Source organism: Bison bison, unplaced genomic scaffold (assembly GCF_000754665.1).
Source record: "Bison bison bison isolate TAMUID 2011002044 unplaced genomic scaffold, Bison_UMD1.0 scf7180017864238, whole genome shotgun sequence".
In the NCBI taxonomy this organism is placed as follows: domain Eukaryota; kingdom Metazoa; phylum Chordata; class Mammalia; order Artiodactyla; family Bovidae; genus Bison; species Bison bison.
Genome location: NW_011494810.1, coordinates 2865215 through 2877262, shown reverse-complemented (window position 1 = coordinate 2877262; position 12048 = coordinate 2865215). Strand labels below are relative to the sequence as shown.

Genomic DNA, 12048 nt, shown 5'->3' with positions numbered 1-12048 from the left:
TCCCCAACCCCTCCCAGCATCAGGGTCTTTTCCAATGAGTCAACTCTTCACATGAGGTGGCCAAAATATTGGAGTTTCAGCTTTAGCATCAGTCCTTCCAATGAACACCCATGACTGATCTCCTTTAGGATGGACTGGTTGGATCTCCTTGCAGTCCAAGGGACTCTCATGAGTAATCTCTAACACCACAGTTCAAAAGCATCAATTCTTTGGCACTCAGCTTTCTTCACAGTCCAATTCCTACATCCATACATGACCACTGGAAAAACCATAGCCTTGACCAGATGGACCTTTGTTGGCAAAGTAATGTCTCTGCTTTTTAATGTGCTATCTAGGTTGGTCATAACTTTCCTTCCAAGGAGTAAGCATCTTTTAATTTCATGGCTGCAATTACCATCCGCAGTGATTTTGAGGCCAAAAAAATAAAGTCTGACACTATTTCCCCATCTATTTCCCATGAAGTGATATGACCAGATGCCCTGATCTTAGTTTTCTGATTGAGCTTTAAGCCAACTTTTTCACTCTCCTATTTTACTTTCATCAAGAGGCTTTTTAGTTCCTCTTCACTTTCTGCCATAAAGGTGGTGTATTCTGCATATCTGAGGTTATCAATATTTCTCCTGGCAATCTTGATTCCAGCTTGTGCTTCTTCAGCCCAGCGTTTCTCATGATGTACTCTATATATAAGTTAAATAAGCAGGGTGAAAATATATACAGCCTTAACATACTCCTTTTCCTATTTGGAACCAGTCTGTTGTTCCATGTCCAGTTGTAACAGTTGCTTCCTGACATGCATACACATTTCTCAAGAGGCAGGGCAGATGGTCTGATATTCCCATCTCTTTCAGAATTTTCCACAGTTTGTTGTGATCCACACAGTCAAAGGCTTTGGTATAGTAAATTAAGCAGAAATAGATGTTTTTTCTGGAACTCTCTTGCTTTTTTAATGATACAACAGATGTTGGCAATTTGATCTCTGGTTCCTCTGCCTTTTCTAAAACCAGCTTGAACATCTGGAAGTTCACATTTCATGTACTGCTGAAGCCTGGCTTGGAGAATTTTGAGCATTACTTTACTAGCATGTGAGATGAGCACAACTGTGCGGTAGTTTGAGCATTCTTTGGCATTGCCTTTCTTTGGGATTGGAATGAAAGCTGACCTTTTCCAGTCCTGTGGCCATTGCTGAGTTTTCCAAATTTGCTGGCATATTGAGTGCAGCACTTTCACAGCATTATCTTTCAGGATTTGGAATAGCTCAACTGGAATTCTATCACCTCCATTAGCTTTGTTCATAGTGATGCTTTCTAAGGCCCACTTGACTTCACATTCCAGGATGTCTGACTCTAGGTGAGTGATCACACCATCGTGATTATCTGGGTCGTGAAGATCTTTTTTGTACAGTTTTTCTGTGTATTCTTGCCACCTGGTCTTAATATCTTCTGCTTCTGTTAGGTCCATACCATTTCTGTCCTTTATCGAGCCCATCTTTGCATGAAATGTTACCTTGGTATCTCTAATTTTCTTGAAGAGATCTCTAGTCTTTCCCATTCTGTTGTTTTCCTCTATTTCTTTGCATTGATCACTGAGGAAGGCTTTCTTATCTCTTCTTGCTATTCTTTGAAACTCTATGTTCAAATGGGAATATCTTTCCGTTTCTCCTTTGCTTTCGCTTCTCTTCTTTTCACAGCTATTTGTAAGGTCTCTTCAGACAGCCATTTTGCTTTTTTGCATTTCTTTTCCATGGGAATGGTCTTGATCTCTGTTTCCTGGACAATGTCATGAACCTCCATCCATAGTTCATCAGGTACTCTGTCTGTCAGATCTAGTCCCTTAAATCTATTTCTCACTTCAACTGTATAATCATAAAGGATTTGATTTAGGTCATACCTGAATGGTCTAGTGGTTTTCCCTACTTTCTTCAATTTAAGTCTGAATTTGGCAATAAGGAGTTCAATGTCTGAGCCACAGTCAGCTCCTGGTCTTGTTTTTGCTGACTGTATAGAGCTTCTCCATCTTTGGCTGCAAAGAATATAATCAATCTGATTTGGGTGTTTGTTGACCATCTGATGATGTCCGTGTGTAGAGTCTTCCACCACCTGACAATTCAGCTCCTAGGTGTGGATCCTAAGATGCTCCTGCCCAAGTGCCCCAAGCATTAATTATAAGAATGTTAGTAGTAGCTCTGCTGAAAAGCAAAAACTGGAAACATCTCAAATGTCCATCAATAGTAGAACAGATAAAGCAATTATGGTATATCCACACAATAAAATATTGTCCCCCAGTGACTATGAATGAAACATAGTTGCTTGCAACAACATAGATATCAGAAATTTAATGTTGAATGAAAAAGGACAATCACAGAAAAAAATACAAACTGTATGATACCATGCTTATGAAGCTCAAATGCAAACAAAATTGAACATTATGTTTTCTAAGCATATATGCAATTTTTTTAAAGCAAGGAAATTATAAATACAAAATTCAAAATAACAGTTAGGAGGAGGTGGGGAGACAAGATAACATCCTAGTTCAGATTGGATGGTGACTTCGTGAGTGTCCATTATATTTTCATTCTTTATAATTTATATGTAATATTTTATATGTATTAAATATGATAACAAAATATTGTAAATAAAGAAAAAGGCAGTAGAAAGTGTTATAGGAGTATGCAGAAAATGAGTTGTGTACTTCTTCCTGGAAGAGAGGAGATATTAAGAATTTCATCTAGTAGGTGTGTCAGGAGTCCCCAGGTTCAGTGATTCACTAGAAGGCCTCAGAGGACTCAGTATATAACTGTACTCATAGTTATGATATATTATAGCCAAAAGACAAAAATAATCAACAAAGGGAAAGAGGGCATGGGGAAAAGTCCAAAGGAAACCAAGCATAAACATCCAAGAGTCCCTTCCCAGTAGAGTCACACAGGACATAATCAGTTCCTCCAGAATGAAACTATAACCCCACTTGTGAGGTGCTGTCTACCAGAGAAACTTGCCTGAGCCTAGACATCCATGGCTTTTATCAGAGGTTAGTAGTGTAGGCACTCTGCCGAGCATGTACGAAAATTTCAGACTCCCAAAAGGAAAGCAGGTGTTTAGCATAAACCATATTGCTAGCACGGTTTAGGCTCAGTGATCCATTGCTATATGTTAGGGTAGTTAGAAACTCTCCTAAAATCCAAATTCCCAGATGCTAGCCAAAGGCCAACCTTGAAAGCAGGACTTTCAGAGAACAACAGTCTCAGGCTTGCTACATTAACTTTTTTCTGCATCGTTAGTAATACTGAGGCTGATATTTTAGGTAAAACTTCAAGAAACATGTCGAATGGATAAAGTAATGTGGTGAAAGGGCATTAAAGCCAGTAGGAACAGTATGTGCTAAGGTAAATAAGTATGAAAAGATGCCCTAATTGGGTAAAAAACCACAGTGGGGAAGTCCTTTCAATACGGGTGGAACACAAGGTACTTAGGGTTATGGTTAGACTTAAACTGAAGAAAGTAGGGAAAACCACTAGATCATTCAGTTCAGTTCAGTTCAGTCACTCAGTCGTGTCCAACTCTTTGCAACCCCATGAATCACAGCACACCAAGCCTCCCTGTCCATGACCTAAATCAAATCCCTTACGATTATATAGTGGAAGTGACAAATAGATTCAAGGGATTAGATCTGATAGACAGAGTGCCTGAAGAACTATGTATGGAGTTTCGTGACATTGTACAGGAGACAAGGATCAAGACCATGCCAAAGAAAAAGAAATGCAAAAAAGCAAAATGGCTGTCTGAGGAGGCCTTACAAATAGCTGTGAAAAGAAGAGAAGTGAAAAGCAAAGGAGAAAAGGAAAGATATACCCATTTGAATGCAGAGTTCCAAAGAATAGCAAAGAGAGATAAGAAAGCCTTCCTCAGTGATCAGTGAAAAGAAATAGAGGAAAACAATAGAATAGGAAAGACTAGAGATTTCTTCAAGAACATTAGAGATACCAAGAGAACATTTCATGTAAAAGATGGGCTTAATAAAGGACGGAAATGGTGTGGACCTAACAGAAGAGGTGGCAAGAATACACAGAAGAATTCATGATCTTCATGACCCAGATAATCATGATGGTGTGATCACTCACCTAGAGTCAGACATTCTGGAATGCAAAGTCAAGTGGGCCTCCTCAGGAAGCATCATTATGAACAAAGCTGGTGGAGGTGATGGAATTCCAGTTGAGCTATTCCAAATCCTGAAAGATGATGCTGTAAAGTGCTGCACTCAATATGCCAGCAAATTTGGAAAACTCAGCAATGGCCACAGGACTGGAAAAGGTCAGCCTTCATTCCAATCCCAAATAAAGGCAATGCCAAAGAATGCTCAAACTACCACACAGTTGTACTCATCTCACACACTAATAAAGTAATCCTCAAAATTCTCCAAGCCAGGCTTCAACAGTATGTAACCATAAAACTCCAGATGTTCAAGTTGGTTTTACAAAAGGCAGAGGATCCAGAGATCAAATTGCTAACATCCGCTGGATCATCAAAAAAGCAAAAGAGTTCCAGAAAAACGTCTATTTCTGCTTTATTGACTATGCCAAAGCCTTTGACTGTGTGGATCACAACAAACTGTGGAAAATTCTGAAAGAGATGGGAATACCAGACCATCTGCCCTGCCTCTTGAGAAATTTGTATGCAGGTCATGAAGCAACAGTTAAAACTGGACATGGAACAACAGACTGGTTCCAAATAGGAAACGGAGTACATCAAGGCTGTATATTGTCATCCTGCTTACTTAACTTCTATGCAGAGTACATCATGAGAAACACTGGGCTGGAGGAAGCACAAGCTGGAATCAAGATTGCCGGGAGAAATATCAATAACCTCAGATATGCAGGTGACACCACCCTTATGGCAGAAAGCGAAGAAGAACTAAAGAGTTTCTTAATGAAAGTGAAAGAGGAGAGTGAAAAAGTTGGCTTAAAACTCAACAGTCAGAAAACCTGAAAACCTCCTTCACATATACAGACATACATGCATACAGTTACAGATCTACAAATCATTGATGATGTACATACATCATGGTCATACAGATTCACAGGAGATTGGATACAAATCTGAAGGCATGATGGGACTCATATTTGTGCATTTTTTGATTCAGGCCTATTAATGTTTGAATACAGACATACACAAGTAGGGGTTCTACTGTAATTCATGCCAGAATAAGACATTAGGTCCTTTCTGACCAGCTTACTGAAAATGTGAATTGAATATAAGTAAGAAAAGCAAAAGGCAAAATTTTATATACTCCATGGAGATGACTGTAGACTTCCCTGGTGGCTCAGACAGTTAAGCGTCTGCCTACAATGTGGGAGACCCGGGTTCAATCCCTGGGCTGTGAAAGATCCTCTGGAGAAGGAAATGGCAACCCACTCCAGTACTCTTGCCTGGAAAATCCCATGGGAAGAGCCTGGTAGGTTACAGTCCATGGGGTTGCAAAGAGTCAGACACGACTGAGCAACTTAGATGATTGCAAATTTTTATTAAAATGTCAATCAGTTTAAAAAAAAAAAAAAAGAACCTCAACAGTCAAAAAACTAAGATCATGACATCCAGTCCCATCACTTCATGGCAAATATACGAGGAAACAGTGACAGACTTTATTTTTGGGGCTCCAAAATCACTGCAGATGGTGACCACAGCCATGAAATTAAAAGACACTTGCTCCTTGGAAGAAAAGCTATGACCAACCTAGACAGAATATTAAAAAGCAGAGACATTACTTTGCCAACAAAGATCTGTCTAGTCGAAGCTATGGTTTTTCCAATAGTCATATATGGATGTGAAAGTTGGACTATAAAGAAAGCTGAGCGCCAAAGAATTGATGCTTTTAAACTGTCGTGTTGGAGAAGACTCTTGAGAGTCTCTTGGACTGCAAGGAGATCCAACCAGTCCATCCTAAAGGAAATCAGTCCTGAATATACATTGGAAGGACTGATGCTGAGGCTGAAGCTCCAATACTTAGGCTGCCTGATGCAAAGAACTGACTCATTGGAAAAGACCCTCCCTGATGCTGGGAAAGAGTGAAGGCATGAAGAGAAGGGGATGACAGAGGATGAGATGGTTGGATGGCATCACCAACTTAATGGACATGAGTTTGAGTATGCTCTGGGTGTTGGTGATGGACAGGGAGGTCTGAAATGCTGCAGTCCATGGGTTCACAAAGAATTGGATACAACTGAGTGACTGAAATGAACAAGGTGCTTGAGAAAATACCAGAATAAGGAAGTGGAGAGGGAAAGAGTCAGACTATAATGGACCTCTTACACCACAGTGGGCCATTTTAACTCTGTCCTGAAAGCAATGGGGAGTCAAAAGTTTTGTCAGTGAGGGGGTATAGTACAATGCCTGGCTGAAACAGACTGTATATGTCCTTACAAAATTATGATGTTGAAATCCTAATATCTCTGTTATGGTACTTGGAGGTGGGCCCTTTGGGAGGTGAATAGGTGATGAGGATGGTACCCTTATTAATGGGATTAGTGCCCTTATAAAAGAGATCCTAGAGAGCTCCCTCACGCTGTCTTCCATGTGAGGACAGACTATCTATGAACCAGGAAAAAGGCCCCCACCTGACACCAGCTCTGCCAGCACTTCAGTCTTGGACATTCCAGCCTCAAGAACTATAAGAAATAAATGTTTGTCATTTAAGCTGCTCAATCTATCGTAGTTTGTTATAACAGCCCAAATGGACTAAGACACTGGCACATAGTGTAGTAGGCTCTAAATAAAGCCTGCTTACCTGATGTGACTAAAACTACTATGCCAGTTCAAGATCCATACTGATTTCTTGGAAATCCTTTGGTAGAGATGACAGAACTTCATTGATCATTTTAAGCCTTTCTAGATTTCATTAGATACATTAACTAGACTATATCACTCTGACTCATAATCAAATGTACAGACTATTAGCTGAAACTGGTTCTCAGAATTATAGGATCTAAAACTGGCTCTAGAAAAGCAGGATTGAAGTGATATAGTCTTACCGAGATGGAGACTACAGTGTAGTATCAATTTGTTAAATTACAGGAAAATGTGGGTCTTGGAATAAACCGGTAACAACTACCATGTATTATGTGCCAGGCAATGTGCAGGGTAGTTTGAGATTATTTTCGTTAATCTTCACAACCACCACCATTTAAAATGATTATCATTTTTTCATTTACAGATGAAGAAGCCGATTTACAAATGTGAAACAATTTACTTAAGGTCACATAAGTCATGGAAGCAGAATGGAGCAGTTGATGTCAAGCTGAGAACCTCACAGCTTTAAATGACTGCCTGTTTGTTTGTTTTTTTCCTCAGAGATTATTGAGGTTAATACCCAGCTGCTTGCCTCCTATATCATCTAGGTCCAAAACATCATGACCATCCACTGCCCCTCATATGGCTCTGACTATCCACCTCTTCTTCACAAAGGGTGACTTGGTAGAGCTTAAAATGGTTAGAATCCCTAGACTGCCATGAGGGTGATGAGAAGAAGCAGTCTTAGCTGTTTACGCTAACTTGCCATACAGACATGCTCATTTTCTAAGTAGGTTATGACACTGAAAAAGTTGAGCAGCTCTACTTGAAACCTAATCTTCCTAATCTTCCTCCTCTCAAAATCGTCCGGAAATCCCAATCTAGGATCAGCACCCTCCACTATACCCTCAATCTATCCTTTGAAAGCCACTGAATTAAAATTTGGCATCTGCTGAAGACACTGCTTCCCTGAAGACACTAATAAAAATGACCCAGCCTGAGAAATAGATTAGGATTGTAGCAAAGATCATTCCCAGAGTGTGATTTTTCCACCATTTCCCTCAGGAACACCCACGCTGTTTTTTAGATTAATTTTTCAGGTTTGAGATAACACTTGTTAATATCCTGTTTAAAAAAAAAATTAATCTATGGCCACTTCTAACAGCTAGAGATGTGTCTGCCTTATATAGGGTAACCCAGAAACCATCATGATCCCCACAACTGTGGCTTCATTGTTCCACCCTATCCACACTAGACATGTTTGTTTGTTTGTTTTCTGTTTTATTTTATTGATGCTTTGACGTCTTGGGCCTTGTAGACCAGGATGGAACTGTCCCTCTCAGGGTTTGCTAATTTATAGAGACAGAAAACAACTTGCCTTCAATCACACTTTTTTGTGCAAACCAACCAATCCAAACCAGTATGCCTAACCACCTCCTTTATGGACTCTCATGCACCAAACCAAAATTCTCACTGCCCTAAATCACCCAGGCCAGGTACCAGAAAACTAGGGATCACCTGTATGACCCAGAGCCCTGTTGAGATTATTCAAACTGGGACTTTCCTGATGGTCCAGTGGTTAAGAATCCACCTGCCAATGCAGGAGACATGGGTTCAATCCCTGGTGGGAGAGGATCACACGTGCCACAGGGCAACTAAGCCCGTGTGCTACAGCTACTGAGCTCATGCACCATAACTACTGAAGCCTGTGTGCCCTAAGAGCCCGTGCTCTGCCACAAGAGAAGCCACCACTATGAGAAGCCCACACACCACAAGTAAAGAGTAGCCCCCGATCACCACAGCTAGAGGAAGCCCACACACAACTAAGACCCAGCACAGCCAAAAATAAAAATAAATAAATATTTTAAAATAACAAAATTCTTTTTAAAAAAAAGAAAAATAAATTATTCAAAAGTAGCCAACTCAACCTCTTTCCTTGCCTCACCCATTCCTTCTTGTGGAAACTGTAATAAAGTCTTTGGCCAAAGCTTTCTCCACACACCTTCTGCCTCCTGGCCAACTTTCGGTCTTAGGCCCCTGTATGTGCCTCTTGGGAACTCTGCATAATAAAACTTTCAATTGCATTGAACTCCTGTGTCATAACTCAGTCACCTCTATAAATTAAGTACTGGGTACAATCAAAACATCTGTCACTTCCGTTATAGCAGTTAACATATACTCTCAGATATTATGTATATAGTAGATACTTTCATCTCCAGAGTCTAACCTTCCTGAGAGCAGGAACCATATTTTACTAAAAAGCTCTGTAGTGTGGGTTTACATGCCTGAGAATGTACACAATCAGTGTTTATCCAACTGATTTGCTGAACTGTGGTCAATTCCTATCCCTCGGCAAAGCCATTTCCTTGCGACTGTTCTTCTCCCATAGCAACAGTACACCGTAGGATATGCAGAGAAGTGGTTCTCATTTTCCACAGGGAAGAAATAAAAAAGCCAGCCCCACAAACACAAGGCATTACCTAGACTGCTGGGTCCCAATAAGGAGTCCAGGCCTAGACCAACATTAGAGGCATTTACACGGAGACAAAGCAGAAAACTGGTAACACGGCTGTTTAGATACTCAGTGCTGTGGCTCAGGACTCTGCGTCAGTAACGACACAGGAGACAAATCATGACAGCATTCATTGGAGAATAAATGGAAATTATTTTGAGTATCTAACTGGATTGACAGTGAGGAACTGGGGATTGTTTTTCAAAAACCTAAAGCATCTTAACTATCCCATTCTCAAGATTTGTTCCATTGTGTTTTTTAAATTACATATGCTTGAGTTCTGGGACTTAAACAGAGATGCTCTCTATCCCTTGGTATTTCTAACTGAATAATTCAGATCCCCTGGAGATGGAGATGGCAAACCACTCTAGTATTCTTGCCTGGAAAATCCCATGGACAGAGGAGCCTGGTGGGCTACAGTCCACAGGGTTGCAGAGTCAGACATGACTAAAGCAACTTAGCAAGCAGCAAAATGCAAATATAAATATCTAGAAATCCTCTTTAAGATAAATAAGTAACATGCAGTCATTGGTTTTTAGGTCATCTGGTATTGGCAAAAAGCCATGGATTTGCAGTTTGAGGACTGGTATGTTCAAGTACAAGAGTGACTAGGCTCTGTCACTAATCAGCTGTGTGACCCTGATAAAACCTTTACCTCTCTGCCTTTATTGACAAATAAGAATCTATCATAAGAGAACTACCCTGACGATTAAATGTTAAAGGTGCTTCATCTGCTTCTGGGTGAGAGCCATGGCAGTGGCAAATTCAAGCCCTGTCAATCCCACGGTATTCATTGATGACAGCATTGGCGGCCAGGAAGTTGGCCACATGAAGACTGAACTCTTTGCAGACGTTGTGCCTAAGACTGCCGAGAATTTTAGGCAGTTCTACACAGAATTCAGAAAAGATGGGGTTCCAATAAGCTACGAAGGGAGCACCTTCCACAGGGTCATAAAAGATTTCATGATTCAGGGTGGAGATTTTGTTAATGGAGATGGTACTTGAGTCACCAGTATCTACTGGGGGCCATTCGCAGATGATAATTTTAAGCTTAGATACTCAGCTCCAGGCCTGCTTTCCATGACAAACAGCGGTCCCAGTACAAATGGCTGCCAGCTTTTCATCACCTGCTCTGAGTGTGATTGGCTAGATGGGAAGCTCATGGTGTTTGGAAAAATCATTGATGGACTTTTGGTGATGAGAAAGATTGAGAATGTTCCCACAGGCCCCAACAATAAGACCAAGCTGCCTCTGGTGATCTCACAGTGTGGGGAGATTTAGTCCAGAGGGAGACTGAATCTCAGACCCTCTACCTCTGCCACTGCAGGCCTTCCCTTGTTTGATGTGATACTTTGAGTAAGATAACTTGGATCGGCCCCTCTGGAGGCTTCCCTGATGGCTGCTGCCCCATTTGATCAAGAGACCTTGGAGGCATCACAGATTCAGAACCCAAGATTTTATGTGTAAGTCAACTGTAAATAAAATCATTTTAATGTTAAAGGTGCTTCATAAACTATAAAGCACTGCACAAACATCAGTCATCTCTTGCACTGGAAGCTCCAGAGCCTAGCATGAAACCTGACACAGAGCTAGAATTCAAAATTCATAGAGCTAAATGAGTAACTGATGAGTTCTGTGATCTCAGGCAACAAAAATCTCTTCTCTACGTCCTCCTCCTCCTCCTCCTTTGATATCACTGTCACCCTTGTTCACTGGACTACAGTCATACTGTCCATTTTCTTGTCCTCCTAAACAGTGAGCTTACTCCTGCCTCAGGGCCTTTGTACCTACTCTTTCCTCTGCCTGGATCACGCTTCCTCAGCTCTTTGCACAGCCATTCCATTCTCCTCAGTCAGGTCTTAAGCCAACTGTCATTTCTTCAGAGGCTTTCTCTTACCACCCTAACTAATGTTCCTCTCCTATCATTCACTCAATATATACTCCTGTTTTATTTTCTCTACCTATTGACTTATTACACTCTCCTTCACGAGAATAAAAAACACTCTACTAGAGATTCCTTGTCTTTTTTTTTTAAATAATTTATTTGTTTGGCTGTACCAGGTCTTAGTTGTGGCATGTGGGATATTAGATATTCATTGCAGCATGGTGGTTCTTTAGTTGCAGCTAGGGATCTAGTTCCCTGACCAGGAATTGAACCTGAGCCCCCTGCATTAGGGGTGCAAAGTCTTAACCACTGAACCACCAGGGAAGTCCCTCCTATGTCTGTCTTGTTCACCACTGTATTCCAATGCCCCAAAACATGTAGCTTATAGAAAACTCTCAACAAACATTTGAATAAATAAGACTGAAATAACTTTATATCAAAAGTTTCATTTATTCAACAAATATTTTGTATGCATCTATGAGGATTCAGGCTTTATTTCAAAGTGGTGGAGATTCAACTGAGAACAAAACAGACAAAATTCCTGCTTTCTTGGGGCTTGCCTTCTAGTGGGGAAACAAACAACAAATAAGATAGAAAGTGAAGTACATGCTGTATCTGATAGTAAGTTTTAAGGAGAAAAAGAGAGCAGTAAAGGAGGATATGAAGTGTATGTGGAGGGGCACACAAAAATGAGACTGAGCCATGAGGATATGCGGGGGAAGTGCATTCCAGAACAGGGTAAGTGGGACAGGAATGAAGGGGTTGGAGGCTAACACAGTAGGTGATAAGGTCAGGAGGTTAAGAAAATTCATATTGTATAGTGCCCTATCGACTAAACCAAGGACTTTGACTTTTACAAAAGAATTATGAGA

At 40.7% G+C, this 12048-nt stretch overlaps 1 non-coding gene and 1 pseudogene across 1 annotated transcript; one reads left to right on the top strand and one right to left on the bottom strand.

Moving 5' to 3' along the window:
- Window positions 1-10041: 10041 nt before the first annotated feature.
- LOC104993346 lies at window positions 10042-10585 on the top strand (annotated as a pseudogene).
- An 842-nt stretch (window positions 10586-11427) lies between these two features.
- On the bottom strand, window positions 11428-11500 carry TRNAR-CCU. Its single transcript has one exon. It is a non-coding gene; the product is annotated as a tRNA-Arg (tRNA).
- Between the last annotated feature and the right edge of the window lie 548 nt (window positions 11501-12048).